We start from the raw sequence: 20,223 nt of genomic DNA on the forward strand, positions 1-20,223 counted from the left end.
AGCCAAAATCACTCCTGGGCTTGCGGCAGCGACACCCTACCGCAGGGTCTCGTCGCAAGCCCGATGGTCGCGATGGTCTTTGACCATCGCGACCATCATCATGGACGCTCGCGTAAGCTGTGGGTGGTAACCCACAGCTATGCGAGCGTCCAAAAGGCCGCTCCACATTTAAATAGGACGGCCCTGATTCAGAGCGAGCGCTTTGGTTAGCAAAATTACAGGAAAATATAGCGCAAATTGAGTTTTCTGGAGGAACAGGCGGCTTCACAGAGGTTCCACCGTTCTGGTGATGTCCATGTTGGGTGGTAAGAATGCAGGAAATGCTGACACTATAATTGTCCTTCTTTGGGCACTAGAAATGCTGGCAGACAGCAGTGCAGTATACAGTAGCTAATGTGATTTATTAGGATAAATGTTGTTGAAATGAAGACGCATATGATGACTTACACATGGGCTCGTCTTTCTGCAGCTCAGCCAGCTTGTGCCCTGAGTGACTCGGAGCTGGTGGTGATTACTGGCGCTGAGAGGTCTGTTACATGCTACGTCAGACACTATTACCCGGGACCTGTGGATGTACATTGGGTGAAGTACAGTAAAGTTTCCTCCCAGCCCTATAAACTGGATACGTGCAGCACTGCTCAAGTTCTGAATACAGATGGAACATTCAATGTCACTAACAAGCTGTCTGTGAAACCTACGAGCCTACATGAGGATGGAGATATATATTCCTGTATTGTGACCCACAGATCACTCAGCTCTGATCTTAATGTCAATATCACACTGTCAGTACAAGGTAAATCCGTCAGTATGATATGCAGCGGTGGCTGGTCAGACTCTGGGCCCTGTAAGGCCATGTAATGAATGAGTTGAATATGTAATATCAGGATATTAGACGTCCTCTGTGAGATCCATGCCCTGCATTATTAGACCTGCCCATCATTTGTCCATTCTTCTAACTCTGAGGGCCTGATTCAGAGCCGGACGCTCTGACCAGAGCGCTCGCTCTGAATCAGGGCCGTCCTACCTAACATTGGAGCGGCCTCTTGGACGCTCGCATAGCTGTGGGTTACCACCCACAGCTATAGCGAGCGTCCATGATGATGGTCGCGCTGGTCAAGACCATCGCGACCATCGGGCTTGCGACGAGACCCTGCGGTAGGGTCTCGCTGCCGCAAGCCCTGGAGTGATTTTGGCTCTATCAGAGCCAAAATCACTCCCACTGACATCACTAGTGATGTCAGTGGGGCCGGACCCCGTCTGGCAGCCACACCCCCGGCACGCCCACCAAAAGGGGCGTGCTGTCACTCACCATCGACAGCACGCCCCCTTTGGTGCGAGACCCGGAGCGACGGCTACCCCTCCATCATGCGCATGCGCATTTGGGTACCATCGACCCGCTTGCGAGAGTCCTGCGCTCGCGAGCGGGTCTGAATGAGACCCTGAACCCCCTGGGAGACGATATTCCACTCATTTACCATTCACTGTTTCAAATGGTAAACAGCAGCCACTTACCGTCTCTAGAAGAGGGTTCCCTATAATATATGTGTAGTACATACATGAAATTCATTTACGATTCATATACACCGTGACCTTATACACACATCCTGAATTTAATTTTATACAAAATATTTAATAATTTTGTGCCTTAAACAAAGTTTGTGTACATTGAACCATCAGAAAGCTAAGGTGTCACTTTCTCAGTCATGCTAAAAATATTCCGTATCTCGGAATATTTGGATATAGGAGACTCAAACCTGTAGTTGCAGAATATTTTCTTTTGTTATATTATTATGACACGATTTTGAGTTTTCTATTACTGATTGCATCACAATGACCTCATTACCAGGAGACTCGCATACTGTATACTGAGGGCCTAATTCACTAAGGACCGCTATTGTGATCGCAGCTCCGTAAACGCACTCAGGTCTGCTGCGAAAACATGCTAATGATTGCAATAACAATGCCGTCACACTGCCAGCATAGAGACGCCCGCTACCTCCTACTACCGCTATCCGACATCCGTAATACCTTGTAATCCTCCACAAACATCGGTAACATGGAGTACCATCGTTCCCTCACGCAGAATTACAGCAGCCCTGACCTTACTTAGACATTGCTAACCTCGTAGCACGCAGTAAGGACACAGGCTGCGTATGTCATCGCACTGGCTAATTCATGCACGCCCATGTAACGGCGTTCAAACAGAGAGGCACGCCTACGTTTCTCCAACCAGTCACCACCCCCAAACGCTCACTGTCTGTCACTCACTCTGCGATGGCTCTCTATGATCGGAATGCTGCCGCCGTGCACGTGCAATGTGGTGTATACACATAAGCAACAATCGCCCGTCTACATACGCTTTCACAATAGCGATCCTTACTGAATCAGGCCCAGTGTCCGTTTATACCTGTGATTGTTCATCTGTAAATGAGTATCCCTGCTGACTATGGAGCTCATTCAGAGCCGCTCGTAAGCGGCCGCTCGTTCGTTCCAAGCGATGTTCGCACACCTGCGCATGTGTATGGGTTGTAATACGCATGCGCGAACCAGTCAGTGCGGTCAGAAATCGTGTGCTCGCAAAATAGCGAATGCCTGCTAATTTGAGTGACAGAATGAGGCGTTTGTGGGTGGTAACAGGGGAAGGTGCTTGAAAACGGGGAGTGGAGATCAGAACGCAGGCATGCCTAAAGGTCAAAACGGGCGTTTTAAGGGTGTGCATAATTAACAAAGCAGCGTCATCGACCACGTCACTTGGTTGTCTTTTAGTCAGAACTGCTCGCATGATTGCGGTAGGAAAATCCAACCACAAGAATAGCGAGCAGTTCATACGCCGTTTGCTGTACTCGATTAATCTAATAAATAGTGGAGATGACGTATGATGCGAGCGGCCAGGTGGCGTTTTTTTTCCAAATAACGACTGCATGTTTTGTTCGCTCGTTCAGACATAGAGGCGTCAACAGACCGCAAAGAGCGAACGGTTAATTTAAATAGCCACCCCCTTTTTCTGAACGAGCGAGCGCAAATTGCGTCCGGCTCTGAATCAGACCCTCTGTTGCTGTTGATTATTTTCCTGAAACACCACTATTATCAATACTCACATATTGTGATATCATTTTATAATGGTATTAAATCCAGATGTTGGGCTACTACCGGAATAACTTTATTAGATGTTGATTATTTTCTAACCATGTTGTAAAACTCAACATCTCACACGGTGCTTCAGTTGTGTACAAACCGTTTGTTGTGTTTATTTCAGCAAGTGAGACCTTATGCTTGGTCCCAGGTTTCTTTTTATAACAGGTGCTTTTCAGTACTATATTTGTGTGTATGTTTGCATTTTGTATGTACTCTCCTTGAGATTGCATTTTATTTACATATTATTATTATTATTAATATGTAAGTCTTATACAGATGATCTGCTCAATAAGGTAGTGCCCCAACCAAGAGAGAACTTTTTCTTGTTTTCTGCATTGCAGAATGTCAGCAGTGTCATGTCGAACAGAGCATGTCAACAATGTTATTTACAGCATTTTACCTGTGTCGGCATTCTAACTTTAAACATGATGCTTTATTGGCATGTTTAAACTAAGTAATAATGCCCACACAGTTAAAATGCTTTAAATAACATTACTATTAGTGGAGGCTCCTACCTACAAGTCCCGGAGGGGTCTTCCAGTCTGAAGTGTGCACAAGCGTGGGACCTGGATCCTGCACATGTGCACAAATCAACCAGGCTTCTAGGGGTCTGCAGCCCCTAGAAGGTAGATAGCAGTGGCAGTGACAACCCATTGGAAGCGCTCTCTCTGCTAATTGCAGTCCGGAGTGGCAGTCCCAGGGGCAGAAACCACCTCCCCCTGGGTCTGCCTGTCCAGCTGTGATTAGCAGGGAGCACTTCCCATGGATGGCGGATTTTACTGGGGGTCTGCAGCCGTGCAGCCACTGATTACAGCCATGTCGGCCTTCTCTGGTCGACATTACATTCTGACTGACGACAATCCATACCAGACCCCATCACTAGATACGCAGGGTGTATTGCTGCATTTATCAGACAACCGTCCAGATACAGGTGTTAAGTTCGGCCTAGGTATTAGGTGGGTGATTAATGTCCATGGCCTGAATGTAATAGCCTAGCAGCTAAATGGCTGAACTCTCCCCTTTGCCCACAGATTGCAGGCTGTTGCATGTGGGCCCATGTGTTGGGCCAGTAGAAATCATTGCTACTCAAATGGCAACAACCTGAGAGAACTGGATAACACGTCTGTCATTCATTGTACTTATCATTCTGATTAATGTGCATTATTCACTTGTTTCATTTATGTACTTATAGAGCAAGAAACCTTCTACCAACGTGTCCTTGTGATATGTATACCAATAATCCTCCTAATAATCCTGTTTTTTTCTGCAGTCATTCTTTTTCTATGGTATAAGAAAGGTGAGAACTATTTCTGTACTTTATTGTAACTGCTTCAGGATAATGAAAAACTAAGTTTATAGAAGTAAATTAGGGATGTATTCATCATCACATAATTTCTACAATAGCAGGTGAAATAAAAATTTTCACCTGCAATTGTAGCATACTTGCCGACATTCAGTTCCCTCCTTCCGGGAGGGGGCTGAATGTCAGCTTACAGCGGGGGGCGTGGCCGCACGCTAATGCTGTTGCAGGGGCATGACCAGTATGGGCCGGGGGAGTGGCCGTGAGATCGCGTCATCGCGGCTCCGCCCCCTCTTCACAATGCCGGAGTAAACGGCATTGTAAAGCGGGGGGCGGGGCCACGATGGCGCGATTCAGCGTGAATCGCGTCACCGGGATCCCCCGCTGCGGGGGTTTTGTTAGTAACTGCAGGGGATAAGGGAGGGATGGTGGCTTGCGGGAGCCTAGCCTGCCTTCCCGGGGGGCCGGAAGCGGCACCCGAAAATCGGGCGGCTCCCGGTCAAATCGGGAGGGTAGGCAAGCCTGAATTGTAGTAATAAACTTTTCGGGCCATTCATCATAAAGGTAATGCAGGAGATATCACAGATACCCCCATACACTAGTATCACAGATATACACCCTATACACTAGTATCACAGATATCTCCTACTTACCTTTCTCTCCCGGAATGGCCGCTGTCCCCATACACTAGTATCACAGATATCTCCTGCTTACCTTCCTCTCCCAGAATGGCCGCTGTCCTCATACACTAGTATCACAGATATCTCCTGCTTACCTTTCTCTCCCGGAATGGCCTGCTGTCCCCATAGACTAGTATCACAGATATCTCCTGCTTACCTTCCTCTCCCGGAATGCCCCGCTGTCCCCATACACTAGTATCACAGATATCTCCTGCTTACCTTCCTCTCCCGGTATGGCCCGCTTTCCCCATACACTAGTATCACAGATATCTCCTGCTTACCTTCCTCTCCCGGAATGTCCCACTGTCCCCATACACTAGTATCACAGATATCTCCTACTTACCATTCTCTCCCGGAATGACCCGCTGTCCCCATACACTAGTATCACAGATATCTCCTACTTACCTTCCTCTCCAGGAATGACCCGCTGTCCCCATACACTAGTATCACAGATATCTCCTGCTTACCTTCCTCTCCCGGAATGGCCGCTGTCCCCATACACCAGTATCACAGGTAACTCCTACTTACCTTTCTCTCCCGGAATGGCCCACTTTCCCCATACACTAGTATCACAGATATTTCCTACTTACCTTCCTCTCCCGGATTGGCCCGTTGTCCCCATACACTAGTATCACAGATATCTCCTGCTTACCTTCCTCTCCCGGAATGGCCGCTGTCCCCATACACTAGTATCACAGATATCTCCTGCTTACCTTTCTCTCCCGGAATGGCCGCTGTCCCCATACAGTAGTATCACAGATATCTCCTGCTTACCTTTCTCTCCCGGAATGTCCCGCTGTCCCCATACACTAGTATCACAGATATCTCCTAGTTACCTTCCTCTCCCGGGATGGCCCGCTGTCCCCATACACTAGTATCACAAATATATGCTGCTTACCTTCCTCTCCCGGAATGGCCACTGTCCCCATACACTAGTATCACAGACATCTCCTGCTTACCTTCCTCTCCCGGAATGGCCACTGTCCCCATACACTAGTATCACAGATATCTCCTGCTTACCTTTCTCTCCCGGAATGACCCGCTGTCCCCATACACTAGTATCACAGATATCTCCTACTTACCTTTCTCTCCCGGAATGACCCGCTGTCCCCATACACTAGTATCACAGATATCTCCTACTTACCTTCCTCTCCAGGAATGACCCGCTGTCCCCATACACCAGTATCACAGGTATCTCCTACTTACCTTTCTCTCCCGGAATGGCCCACTGTCCCCATACACTAGTATCACAGATATCTCCTACTTACATTCCTCTCCAGGATTGGCCCACTGTCCCCATACACTAGTATCACAGATATCTCCAGCTTACCTTTCTCTCCCGGAATGACCCGCTGTCCCCATACACTAGTATCACAGATATCTCCAGCTTACCTTTCTCTCCCGGAATGACCCGCTGTCCCCATACACTAGTATCACAGATATCTCCTACTTACCTTCCTCTCCAGGAATGACCCGCTGTCCCCATACACTAGTATCACAGATATCTCCTGCTTACCTTCCTCTCCCGGAATGGCCGCTGTCCCCATACACCAGTATCACAGGTATCTCCTACTTACCTTTCTCTCCCGGAATGGCCCACTTTCCCCATACACTAGTATCACAGATATTTCCTACTTACCTTCCTCTCCCGTATTGGCCCGTTGTCCCCATACACTAGTATCACAGATATCTCCTGCTTACCTTCCTCTCCCGGAATGGCCGCTGTCCCCATACACTAGTATCACAGATATCTCCTGCTTACCGTTCTCTCCCGGAATGGCCGCTGTCCCCATACACTAGTATCACAGATATCTCCTGCTTACCTTTCTCTCCCGGAATGTCCCGCTGTCCCCATACACTAGTATCACAGATATCTCCTAGTTACCTTCCTCTCCCGGGATGGCCCGCTGTCCCCATACACTAGTATCACAAATATATCCTGCTTACCTTCCTCTCCCGGAATGGCCACTGTCCCCATACACTAGTATCACAGATATCTCCTACTTACCTTTCCCACCCCGGAATGACCCGCTGTCCCCATACACTAGTATCACAGACATCTCCTGCTTACCTTCCTCTCCCAGAATGGCCGCTGTCCCCATACACTAATATCACAGATATCTCCTGCTTACCTTCCTCTCCCGGAATGGCCGCTGTCCCCATACACCAGTATCACAGGTATCTCCTACTTACCTTTCTCTCCCGGAATGGCCGCTGTCCCCATACACTAGTATCACAGATATCTCCTACTTACCTTCTTTGCGGAATGGCCGCTGTCCCCATACACTAGTATCACAGATATCTCCTGCTTACCTTCCTCTCCCGGAATGGCCGCTATCCCCATACACTAGTATCACAGATATCTCCTGCTTACCTTTCTCTCCCGGAATGGCCCGCTGTCCCCATACACTAGTATCACAGATATCTCCTACTTACCTTTCTCTCCCGGAATGGCCCGCTGTCCCCATACACTCGTATCACAGATATCTCCTACTTACCTTCCTCTCCCGGAATGGCCGCTGTCCCCATACACTAGTATCACAGATATCTCCTACTTACCTTCCTCTCCCGGAATGGCCGCTGCCCCCATACACTAGTATCACAGATATCTCCTGCTTACCTTCCTCTCCCGGAATGGCCGCAGTCCCCATACACTAGTATCACAGATATCTCCTGCTTACCTTTCTCTCCCGGAATGGCCCGCTGTCCCCATACACTAGTATCACAGATATCTCCTACTTACCTTCCTCTCCCGGAATGGCCGCTGTCCCCATACACTAGTATCACAGATATCTCCTACTTACCTTTCTCTCCCGGAATGGCCCGCTGTCCCCATACACTCGTATCACAGATATCTCCTACTTACCTTCCTCTCCCGGAATGGCTGCTGTCCCCATACACTAGTATCACAGATATCTCCTACTTACCTTCCTCTCCCGGAATGGCCGCTGCCCCCATACACTAGTATCACAGATATCTCCTGCTTACCTTCCTCTCCCGGAATGGCCGCAGTCCCCATACACTAGTATCACAGATATCTCCTGCTTACCTTTCTCTCCCGGAATGGCCCGCTGTCCCCATACACTAGTATCACAGATATCTCCTACTTACCTTCCTCTCCCGGAATGGCCGCTGTCCCCATACACTAGTATCACAGATATCTCCTACTTACCTTTCTCTCCCGGAATGGCCCGCTGTCCCCATACACTCGTATCACAGATATCTCCTACTTACCTTCCTCTCCCGGAATGGCTGCTGTCCCCATACACTAGTATCACAGATATCTCCTACTTACCTTCCTCTCCCGGAATGGCCGCTGCCCCCATACACTAGTATCACAGATATCTCCTATTACCTTCTGTTTGCGGAATGGCCGCTGTCCCCATAGTATGGGGACAGAATTCATCAAGCACCGAAAATATAATATTTTTCAGAGCTTGACTGCGGGAGCATTCGCCATCTTCAGATGGCGAATACCCCCGCTTGTGGATCGCTACCCGCTCTTCCCTATGGGAAGAAGGTCCGGGATGCGAGAAGGGATCCTTTCGGATCCCTCCGTCTCTGTCCGGCTCCTTCCGCCGGACGTCGGGGCTCTTGTGCGCATGCGTGACCTGTAGATCACACATGCGCACCGCCGTCACTGCTCCGACAGGAGCAGTGAAAAGATTCATTGCTCCGAAAAGGAGCAGTGAAGCAGTTCGCGGGGGCAGCTGATTTCGCGTCCGCTGCCACCGTGCCGGAGCAATGATTTATTGCTCCGGTGGCCTTGGCGAGTTAGAGTGTTAATTATCGGTGTCCTTAGTGTAGTGATGAGAGAAGGACTTAGGGGCATATGTATCAAAGTTTGATGTGTGATAAAATTGTGAAATTATATCACCAACCAATCACCTCCTAGCTTACATTTTGCAGGCTGTGATTAAAGAAATGATAGTTAGGAGCTGATTGGTTGGTGATATAACTTCACAATTTTATCACACATCAAACTTTGATACATATGCCCCAAAGGGTGAGGAGAGCATACATCGGGAAAATCTAAGATTACAATAGAACTGATTGCACAATTGTTATGTTCCACATTACACACATAATACGTTCACTTATTGTAGTGATTTCCAGTCAATTTCCTAATCACCCAGTCTATGAAAGTCAAACCTTCCACAAGACATTGCAATATCACAGAAATCCCCCATACCTCAGCATGATTCCTGGTACTGAGGGCAATATATAGACTACTGACTTTAGTAAATAGCTGTGGATATTTATTTACAACCAGCAAGATGGTAAAAAAAAATAGTTTATACAAATATAAAATGAATGGGTCCATTGAAATGAATGGGAAATCCTCTGTTTCATTAAGTTATAAATAAAAGGTCCCTCTGAAAGCCACAACTACTGGGAGTGCTAGGCAGTCTGGGTTGGGGTCCTCTATGTGGGACTGCTACATATGAAGTGTCCCCCTCCCAGAGCCTACCAGCTTTGTGCAAAGAAACACTGGTTCTCTCATTGGGCTGTTAGGGTCAGGGTAATGATAAAGATTCAGATCCCTGGAATAGCAAATGTATCGCCTCAACTGTCACACAGGTCCTGAGGAAACGCACCTTGCCAAAAGGGTAAAAGTAAGTAAGCAAAACCCACTGTAGCCAAATACATTTTAATACAGTGTAACAAGGTTCAGGGAACTGGTACCATCTCCTGGGGTAGATGGCAATGGGCAGCAGCTGAGAGATCACACAAAGGGCCTGATTCAGATCCGGACGCTCTGAAAGAGCGCTCGCTCTGAATAAGGGCCTTTTTGTTTTTTTTGTGCGGCCTCCTGGCCGCTCGCTTAGCTGTGGGTGACCACCCACAGCTATTGCGAGCGGCCAGGTGATGGTCGCGATGGTCTCGACCATCGCAACCATCGGGGCTTGCGACGAGACCCTTGTGGTAGGGTGTCGTTCCCGCAAGCCCCAGTGAGCTTTCGTCTCTATTAGAGCCGGATGGTCACCCACTGACATCACTCGTGATGTCAGTGGGGCCGCCCCCAAGCGGCAGGCGTTCCTTCGGGAACGCCTCCGTTTGGCCAGCCACCCCCCCCTGCCCGCCTCCAAAACGGGGCAAGCTGTCAATCAAAATCGACAGCTGCCCCGCTTTGGTGCGAGACCCGTAGTGACGGAGCGCCCATCGCTAGCCGTGTCTCGCGCATGCGCATGTTGGAGCCGGCTCCGGCGTGCACATGCGCAGTGGCCAAACATCGACCCGCTCGCGAGCGCTATGCGCGGATCTGAATCAGGCCCAAAGTCCATTGGTTGGTGCAACTGACCTCGGCCAGTTTTATTATAAAGCAAAAACAAAAATAACAAAAATAAACACCTTGCCGTCCAGCACTAACTAAATACAGAATGGTCCTCGCTCACTTATAAATATACAAGAAGTTTTTACCAGGCATAGGGCCTGATTCAGAGCCGGACGCTCTGACAAGAGCGCTCGCTCTGAATCAGGGCCGGCCTACCTTAAATTGGAGCGACCCACAGCTAATGCGAGCGGCCAAAAAGATGGTCGCGATTGTCAAGACCATCGCGACCATCGGGCTTGCGACGAGACCCTTGCAGTAGGGTCTCGTCTGCCGCAAGCGCGGAGTGCTTTTGGCTCTATCAGAGCCGAGAGCACTCCCACTGACATCACTAGTGATGTCAGTGGGGCCGGACCCAGATGGTAGGCGTTCCCATGGGAACGCCTCCGTCTGGGCAGCCACGCCCCCTGCGCGCCCACCATCGACAGCACGCCCCCTTTGGTACAAGACCCCGAGCGACGGCTTACCCATCGCTCGCCGGGTCTCTCGCATGCGCACGACGGAGCAGCCTCCGTCGTGCGCATGCGCATTTGGGAGACATCGACCCACTTGCGAGCGTACAGCGCTCGCGAGCGGGTCTGAATGAGACCCATAGTTCACTTGGTTTCAGCAGCCTGTTTTCTCTCATAGAGACACCATAGACTCATTTCCCCAGGCAGTGTGTCTCCCCAATGATCAGCCTGACAGCCCTGCACACATACACAGCTGTAAGCCCTAATTAGCCTCCTGTTAAGGCCCCCATACATAAGAGATTGATTGCAGCAATCGTGCAATTTGCAATCGATTGTGTATAAAAATCTTCACCTTTTTCAATCGATTGTGGCTATTCTGCAATCGATTGAAAAAGGGAAAGATTTTTATACACAATCGATTGCAAATTGCACGATTGCTGCAATCAATCTCTGATGTATGGGGGCCTTTAGGCAAAAGCCCCAAAACCCAGGCTGGGCCTAATGAATGGATCCCGCCCCCTCTTTCTGCATTCATAAACCCAGGAACCCTTTTCCAGCTTTGTCAAAAAGCCCACAAAGCTGTTACCAACACAGACATTTTCCTGGGGTTTTTAGAAGACATAGGTTAGGAATCTAGGAGAAATATAGCGACCTTCCAGCACTATACCAGTGACCTTGTCACAACAGTAAAATACTCCACAAAATCCGCTTTCACAATGATATTACATGTAAAATAAAGGACCTCATTCAGAGGCGGTGGTTAGATGCAAGCGGTCGCTCTGAATGAGGGCGGCCGCTTGCATCTTGTAGTGCCACCTCTTGGTCGATCGCTAAGCTGTGGGTTACCACCCACAGCTCTACCGACCGACCAGGGTGATGGTCGCGATGGTCAAGACCATTGCGACCATCGGGGCTTGCGACGAGACCCTAAGGTTGGGTCTCTGCAACTGCAAGCCCCAGGGAGCTTCCTGCTTTGATCGAGCAGGAAGCTCCCCACTGACATCACTGCGCATGCCCAGTGGGGGGACATCGACCCGGTTGCGAGCTATCAACGTCTGCGACCGGGTTTGAATGACCCCTAAAGTCTTTGTTCTTAATCTATCATACTTATTTCTTGAAATTTACAAATATCTACTTATATGATACAAATGACAATAACACTGCTGGGGGACTCCAGGCATAATAAGGCATAATGCATTCACCTGATATCTCCATCGATATGATAATGTCATAATATTACTCCATAGCTTAATTTGACTAGTAATGGGAAACTCCATTATAGATGGAGCTTTTTAATTAATTTGAATAGGCCAATTCGTTTCAATGTGGTATGTACATGTTGTGCAAATGCTGAAAGCATAATTGAAATGAATGTGTCACTGAAATTAATGAAAAAGCTCTGAGATTTTTGGAAGAAAAACACTGCTTGACAGATTAAAGAACTGGGACAACAAGGTTCCAATTTTTTTTATTTCCAGCAATTTAAAAAGGCATGAAAAGTAATTTTTAGCTAGACCTTTACCTCTGTTTCTGGGTGACATGAAAGTTTTGGAATAATTGCAAATAATTAGTTAGAAAGTATAATATTATTAATAGTTTTAAGGTGGTATCATGCGAGCCCCCCTCCAGCCCTAGCCGCTTGCATCCCTCCAGCCCCATTTTGCCTCTCAAGCTGTAGCCCACTTGTGTCTCTCCAGCCCCAGACTACATGCATCTCATGAGCCCATGTACATCTCTCTAGCCCCCTTGTGTTTCTCCAACTCCATCCTTCTTGTGCCTCTCCAGCCCCAGACACCTTGTATTTCTCCAACATTAGCCCACTTGTGTCTCTCCAGCCCCAGACTACATGCATCTCATGAGCCCATGTACATCTCTCTAGCCCCTTGTGTTTCTCCAGCTCCATCCTTCTTGTGCCTCTCCAGCCCCAGACACCTTGTATTTCTCCAACATTAGCCTCATTGTGTCTCTCCAGCCAATCTGTGTCCGAACTGCTCCCTTGTGTCTTTTGAGCCCCCTTGTGTCTCTCCAGCTTAAGCCAGCCTGCGTCACTCTGGCTCCAACCTTACTGCATCCCTCCAGACCATACTTACATTTGGTGTCTTCCAAATGCTCCTTGTCAGGAACGTGACAACCAGGTCCCGATGCAAAGTCCGCTCAGCGGCGTTACGTACTTCCGGCCTTTGGGTCACAGGCCCTGAACATAGGTCCCTTTTTAGGTCTTCTCTTCTGTGCTGACTGATATTTATCACGCAGTATGTGTCATCCTCCATTACTATCAGCGAGGACTCCGGTCCATCTTGCTTCAGTCATGTAATTCTGGATCTTCCAATCAAATCAGCTTCTCAGGTCTGCTGGGAATCAGTCAACCAATCAGTGACAGGCACTGCCTATATAAACTCTTCATGGACATTAATTCGGTGCCTGTACAGTGTCTCGTCAGTATTTAGTATTTGACTCCTGTTGCCTTCAAGTTTTTGGATTTCCTACGCATCCCCGTGTCTTGTTCTTTTTGTCCAAAGACACTACTTTGGGCACAAAACCCGCAGCATCAAAGACGCTACTTTGGGTACAAAACCCGCAGCACCAAAGACGCTACTTTGGGTACAAAACCCGCAGCACCAAAGATGCTACTTTGGGTACAAAACCCGCAACACCAAAGACGCTACTTTGGGTACAAAACCTGCAGCACCAAAGACGCTGCTTTGGGTACAAAACCCGGAGCACCTAAAACGCACACCTGTGTGTCAACCTATATCCCCAGGACGCATCTCAGTGTTCCACACCAGGACTTTGACACAACTTTGTGTACTCAAGATCTACACTCTCTTCAAGCCAGCAATACCACACTGTCTATCTGGATACACCTCAGTACCTTTGACCAAGGATCCCTGCCTTGTCTATCTGGGTTATACCCCAGTGATTATGACCCAGGATTCCTTCATTTGTCTTATTGAGGATAATTCAGTGTCATCTGATTAGTGTCCTGCTTGTCGCGGAGTTCATGCATCAGTACTAATCGTTCTACTCCAGCTAAGGTGTTACTTTGCAGCACAGATTCCCAGGACTTACGTGCTAAGTTGTTCTTCATCCTGGACTACTAGTTCTGCTTCTGCTCATCGTTCCAATCAGTTCTTTGTTTTTTCAATAAAGCCTTGTATCCTTTACCATCAAGTTTGGGTATTACCTTATTTCTCCTATGAGGAAAAGCTATCTAAAACCTCCTCAGTTTCTACTTCTATGGTCCCAGCCCGCAGAGTCTGATTCATCACAGGAGGCCAATTTTCCTAGAGTCCTGACACTTTGCGTCTTCTCTATCCAGCCCCTCTGTGGTGCGAGGCATGGTGGCATCATAATATCACGCATGCTGTGCTGCAGCAGAGGAGGAGGCAGAGCACAGGGAGGGCAGGATCAGCACAGAGGTCTGACTGGTGAAGCACTGACAGTGACATTGCCGTTGCACCGTGCGTCTGCTGTGGGAATTTAGGACACTACCCAAGTGGGCCTGGGCAGCCTCCTGCCTGTCCAGAGAAATCCCGGATGGGTGGTAAACTTAGGTGAGTTTAAAATTTACCTTAGTGGGAATATTATTGGCGGTTCATTGGCATAATGGAGCTGCCTGAAGGACACCAATGCCTGGCACCTCCCTAGGGACCTTCCACATACTTACTTTGTGTCCTGCTTCACTGCGTGCTCAGCTCCACCTCTGTTCCGCTCTCTGCCATTCTCAATGTATATACTTCAGGGACAGGGAGTGGTGCTACTGCCATACCAGCACCTTCATCTGGGAAGGTATATGACCTGCACCTTCCTCAGCACTAACAGCACTCTCTCAGGATTGGATGGGACTCGGAAGAGCCACGCCGTGTCACCCCATGACTGGTGGCAGCCGTGGCCAGAGACTTGCGAGCTTGTGATGTGGAAACAACTGTTATTGTCGCCCGCACTGAATGTGCTGATCATGTATGGATTCCCGGACATGTACTGTCCAGGATTACCACCCATCTTTACTCCGGGCATTGGGGCAGATTTCCATACTATCCAGAGTAATCCTGGATGGGTGGTAACCCTAGGGTAGCAATGTGGACATAATGGCAATGCTGTGGATGGGGCCTGAAATAAATGTTGCCAGTGGGAGAACTGTTATACAACATCCCTTGTTTCAGATCCGTTATAATCACCTGTATAGGCTGGAAGGAGTCCATTTAACGGAAGATGGCCTCTGTATGTATGTGGAGATTTTGGTAAGGGTAATTGTTCTGGTGGTTGAGGTCAGGTTCTAATAGCAGAACTTTGCTTGGGAAAGAATGGAAGGTCAGCGGCCTTGGGGTGCGGCTAATTTGTTAGGTTATACACGTCTTCATTGTTATAAATTTAAGGAATGTACCATCCTCAGTGGCGGATCCTGGGAGATCAGGGCAATCACTCCTGCTAACACACACTCTCCTTTGGGTAGCTGTGACTCTCTTCTCCTCCACAGGGCTGAGGAAGAGCTGGCTGAGAACACAGCTACAGGGAGGAGAGAGAGATCGCGGCCACCAGTAGAAGAGGGTGTGTGTGTGTTATGGGATGTATTCGCCCTATCAACCCTCTTTTCCTAGATCCGCCACTGACCACCCTACCGGGGGCAGAACCACCACCCTGCTGCTTGAGTTCTTAATGATAGAAGAGGGAGTTAGATACCTTAAGTTGCTTAGGAAAACACCTAGAGGGTTATCTTCTGACCTCAAAGTATTTTGTTGCTGTTGAGGTTTCTATTGTTTTGTTCTTGCTCTGATACCTGGACGCCCTTTTTCTACAGCCATATAGTTTTTATTACTTTCTATTTGTTAAATAAATAGCTGACCTCTACCGCCGCAGTCATGTCTCCATGTTTTTATTTTAGGTTAAGGTATTTTTTAGATGATACAAACACACAAGACCCTCATCAGCCATTTAAGATAACTGAAGATGTTGGTCTAGCTCTCTATTGGAAAGTGAGCAGCCTGGTCGGCCTCATGTGGGGTCAGCTTAATATCACAGCTTCTCAAGCACCATGTACTGAGGGCATAATTCAACTACAAACATGACTCTCGTTTTGCAGCGTTATATATCAATGCTCTGTTTGTTCTCCATTACTGTAAGTCCTTTGTCATTTCATCTGTATTTATTTACTTGTGTTTTCATGTTACTATCTGTACTGTACTCTTGTAGTATCGGCAGCATGCTTTCTCTGTATACAGTGTATATAGATTATAAATAAAATGATCTTTGAAATTGCAATGAACTAAATTATTTCTGATTTTGACAGACCCACCGGAGGTTCCAAATATCGCTGAAACTGAATTAATTGATCTTGTTCATATGAAGACGAAATCTCTACCGTGTCATATATCAGGATTCAGACCAAATGCTCTTGACATACGTATATATCTCCAGAGAGTCACTGATGAGAACAGGAGGGAGATATACACCTGGAATTCCAAGAGCTCGAAAAGAGACAGTCACAGAGCTGGCGACGACCATATACCTCTGCTGGAAAGTGGTTCTACTGATAACAGACCATTGCAAGTGGCCATGGAGGCTGTTATGACATTGACGAAACGTACAATGTTATTTCCCTATTTCAGCTATGACTGTACTATATATATAATGCCCATCTATGGAATAGATGACGGTGCGTTACTTGTGTTAGAAGTGAAACACGCTGCCCTGAATGAGCCCATATGTAGACAGGTACAACTAAAAGTGGAAGGAGGTAAGACTGAGTTTTCTTGTAGAGATCTCCCTCATTATAACATCTTTATAACATCAGATTAGCACAGAGTCCAAAACAGCTGTTATAGTAAAGCTGGTCAGTATTGGCACCGTATACAATAACGCACCTTGGTAAATAAGTGTGTAGTGGTGTTTTTCTTTTTCCTTGGTGGAAATTATGCAGAAATACCACTGAAATGTTTCAAAAATAGCTCCTTAACTTTTGGTCTCGGCTGGTAATAATTTTGCACCATTTTCCTGCAATTATTTCTGTAGGGTCACTATAATTTGCCCATGTAAGGTCCTACATCTCATGGCCAATGGTCAGTCAGTGAGAGGTGACTCAGAGCTGTGCAGGAATCTTTCATGGGGTCCTCGCGGTCCTATAAGTGGGACCTTTATGGGGAAAATATAGGTCCCAGGTGGTTTCCTCTTTATCTGCTATTTACATTTAGAATCTTTGATCAGTCACCAGGTTAAAACACTTCTGACAAGGGGTATAATGATAAAACATCCTAATTGAAACTTCACCCCAGAAGATTACGTCGCTATCAGTTCCCCCAATGGGTTCTTGCTCCTGGTGGCAGAATGCTATTGGTCATCTACCTGCTGTCTGTCATCAGCAGTGAGATGAGTCCCCGAGCGGGAGTACTGGCACACTGGGCATTTACCAGACGTCGGCAGACCGGTCAGATGATGTCAAACAATAGAACCCCGGCAAGTTATCTTCTGGGATGGGGGTTAATTTATGATGTTCCACCCAAAATTAAAATTTTGGGTCAATTTCTCTTTTGGAATAACTCTATGATCTACATACGATTGTTAAAATGCAGATTCATTTAAAACATAATAAACATAATAATTTAGTAGTAATAATAATAATAATAATTTCATAATTGACTGAAAACTGTTTTAAGTTGAATAACATGAAATATAACTGAAGTTTATTGCAGCATAAAAGAAAACAATTGTTCTTAGTGTCCGTGTCGTTGTGTCTTCTGTGTATTATGCTGACAGAGACTAAACATCTCTTCACAGCATTACAATCAGTGACACCTTTACATTAAGCAGAATGGGTGTGGGACAAAGTGTTGACATTCAGAATATTGACACCAGAATATCACCATGGTCAGAATGTCGACAGTCGGCATAAAATTTTTCTGCTTAAGAGACCTAAACTTATGCCTTACCACAGCCTTACCGCAGTCTTACCACAGCCTTACCACAGCCTTACCGCAGTCTTACCACAGCCTTACCCTAAACCTAACCCTATAATGTCTGTTCCAGACTATAGACAGTGCATGCACTAGCCGATGCCGAAACCCCTGCCAGGTCCAGTCGGTCACGAGATCGTGCTGGATACACACTGTCTAATGTGTACCCAGCTTAAAAGTCGACATGTACAAATGGTCGACAGAGTCAAAAGGTCAACACATTTTATTTTATTTCTGGGTTAGATTTAGGGTTAGGCACTTATCGGAGAGTTACGGTTAGGCACTTACCGGAAAGGTTAGGGTTAGGCACTTACCGGAGGGTTAGGGTTAGGCACTTACCGGAGGGTTAGGGTTAGGCACTTACCGGAGGGTTAGGGTTAGGCACTTACCGGAGGGTTAATGTTAGGCACTTCCCGGAGAGTTAGGGTTAGGCACTAACCGGAGGGTTAGGGTTAGGCACTTACCGGAGGGTTACGCACTTACCGGAGGGCTAGGGTTAGGCACTTACCGGAGGGTTAGGCACTTACCGGAGGGTTAGGGATAGGCACTTACTGGAGGGTTAGGCACTTACCGGAGGGTTAGGGTTAGGCACTTACCGGAGGGTTAGGCACTTACTGGAGGGTTAGGGTTAGGCACTTACTGGAGGGTTAGGGTTAGGCACTTACTGGAGGGTTAGGGTTAGGCACTGACCAGAGGGCTAGGGTTAGGCACTTACCAGAGGGCTAGGGTTAGGCACTTACCGGAGGGTTAGGGTTAGGCACTTACTGGAGGGTTAGGCTCTTACCGGAGGGTTAGGGTTAGGCACTTACTGGAGGGTTAGGCACTTACCCGGAGGGTTAGGGTTAGGCACTTACTGGAGGGTTAGGCACTTACCCGGAGGGTTATGGTTAGGCACTTACCGGATGGTTAGGGTTAGGCACTTACCGGAGGGTTAGGGTTAGGCACTTACCGGAGGGTTAATGTTAGGCACTTCCCGGAGAGTTAGGGTTAGGCACTAACCGGAGGGTTAGGGTTAGGCACTAACCGGAGGGTTAGGGTTAGGCACTTACCTCGACGGTTAGGGTTAGGCACCAGGAGGAAGGGTTAGGGTTGGGCACCAGGAGGAAGAGTTAGGTTTGGGTACCAGGAGGAAGGGTTAGGGTTAGGCACCAGGAGGAAGGGTTAGGGTTGGGCGCTAGAAGGGACGGTGAGGATCAGGCACTTACCCCGACGGTTAGGGTTATGCATCAGCATCACCATGTCGACATTCTGGTGTGAACATTCTGAATGTCGACACAGTGACTGCATGCCATTGAGACCAGGTAGCTATAGGGGGTTTTGCCATTGTAACTGGTGATAGCTTCATCAGGCCCCATCTGGGTAAAGTGACGCACTAACAGACCTGCTGCTTAGTCCCAGGGCCAGTGCAAGGTATAGGCAACATTTCATCCATAGCCCCTGCTCCCTCCAGTACTATGCCATACTATGCTACACATTAGTGACGCCAATTTATAATATGCCACACAGCAGTGTTCCAAATTCATTATATACTATATAGAAAAGCCCCAACTAATATATCACATAGCAGAGCCCTAAAATCATATTGTGCCTAATAACATTGCCCCCAATTCATAATATGTCATACATCTGTGCCACACATTCATGTTATGCTACACATCAATGCCCCCAATACATATGCCACACAGCTGTGCACCAAATGTATTGTATGCCACATAGCCGTTAATTAAGATATACAGTGCCCCTAATACATATGCCACACAGCTGGGCCCCCAATACATTATGCCACAAATCCATGCCCCAATATATAGTTATGCCACACATCTGTGCCCCATTATATGTCAGCACCCATTAACCCCCCACACACACAAACTTCACCCTGCTAGCACTGATTAAACCTACACATACACACACACACACACACAAGAATGCACACACACCGCTGCTTTGGTCATCAGTAGACCCAGCCAGGACTGAAAGAAACAATTCTATTTTTTTTTCTAACTCAGCGGCGCCCTCCAGTGGCCAACACCCCTAGGCAGCCGCCTAAAGATAGCACCAGCCCTGCTAAGACCTCCCATGGATCAGGGTGGAGCAATCTTGCATTTTTTCGAATTATGCAACTTGTTAAGTTTAGTTATATGCATACTGTGCGTGTTTATGTAGTGACAGTATACTAAGGTTATTTATATGTATTCTGTGCCTGTTTATGTAGTGACAGTATACCAAGGTTAGTTATATGTATTCTGTGCGTGTTTATGTAGTGACAATATACTAAGGTTAGTTATATGTATACTGTGCGTGTTTATGTAGTGACAGTATACTAAGGTTATTTATATGTATTCTGTGCGTGTTTATGTAGTGACAATATACTAAGGTT

At 47.5% G+C, this 20,223-nt stretch overlaps 1 pseudogene across 1 annotated transcript in view; it reads left to right on the forward strand.

The window, feature by feature from the left end:
- The window catches only part of LOC148539129 (uncharacterized), a 49,283-nt pseudogene that overhangs the window by 14,663 nt on the left and 14,397 nt on the right, over positions 1-20,223 (forward strand). The window contains exons 3-5 of the transcript XR_015871100.1: positions 470-793; positions 4,328-4,432; positions 16,187-16,633. The product of XR_015871100.1 is annotated as an uncharacterized LOC148539129 (transcript). The remainder of the gene's footprint in view (positions 1-469; positions 794-4,327; positions 4,433-16,186; positions 16,634-20,223) is intronic.

This window comes from Taudactylus pleione, unplaced genomic scaffold (genome assembly GCF_031769625.1).
Source record: "Taudactylus pleione unplaced genomic scaffold, aTauple2 ptg000027l, whole genome shotgun sequence".
Classification (NCBI taxonomy): Eukaryota; Metazoa; Chordata; class Amphibia; order Anura; family Myobatrachidae; genus Taudactylus; species Taudactylus pleione.